This window comes from Otolemur garnettii, unplaced genomic scaffold, assembly GCF_000181295.1.
Source record: "Otolemur garnettii isolate 467f Iridium unplaced genomic scaffold, OtoGar3 scaffold00125, whole genome shotgun sequence".
Lineage (NCBI taxonomy): Eukaryota > Metazoa > Chordata > Mammalia > Primates > Galagidae > Otolemur > Otolemur garnettii.
In genome coordinates this window covers 1,301,365-1,302,272 of record NW_003852520.1, presented here as the reverse complement: position 1 = coordinate 1,302,272, position 908 = coordinate 1,301,365, and positions in this window count along the sequence as shown.

Genomic DNA, 908 nt, shown 5'->3' with positions numbered 1-908 from the left:
GGTGGCAGATGTCTGAGCACCACAGGTGGATGGCATGGACGGGTCTCCCCTGGGATGGCAGACATCTGAGCCCCATGGGTGGACAGCATGGACGGTTCTCCCCTGGGGTGGCAGACATCTGAGTCCCATGGGTGGACGGCACGGACGGGTCTCCCTGTGGTGGACGGCACAAACGGGTCTCCCCTGGGGTGGACGGCACGGACAGGTCTCCCCTGGGGTGGACGGCACAGACAGGTCTCCCTGTGGTGGACGGCAGGAACGGGTCTCCCCTGGGGTGGACGGCACGGACGGGTCTCCCTGCGGTGGACGGCGCGGACGGGTCTCCCCTGGGGTGGACGGCACGGACGGGTCTCCCCTGGGATGGCAGACATCTGAGCCCCATGGGTGGACGGCATGGACGGGTCTCCCCTGGGGTGGCAGACGTCTGAGTCCCATGGGTGGACGGCACGGACGGCTCTCCCTGTGGTGGACGGCACGGACGGGTCTCCCCTGGGGTGGCAGACGTCTGAGCACCGTGGCTGCCCGTTAGCCTCCTCTCTCACTTCTGTCCCTTTCATCTTTATTCCCTGTCATCTGACACGTCTCCCAACCTTTCCCACCACTGTCTTTCCCCGTCTCACTCCTATGCTGATCACACTTTGCCCTTCGACTCACAAAACGACTGTCAGTACAGAACCAAGCATAGATGGTCATTGTGAGATAATGTGAGGTAAACCACTTTCCCATAAATGTAACACACAGGTCTTCTCAAGGGATTAAAGTGGTTTTTGAATGAAAGTTAAATAAATTTTTAGCAGATAAAACTGGCAAACATTTGGTTTTAATTTAATTTAATTTTACTTTTTTGAGACAGAGTCTCACTATGTCACCCTCACCCTCGGTACAGTGCTGTGGCATCACAGCTCACA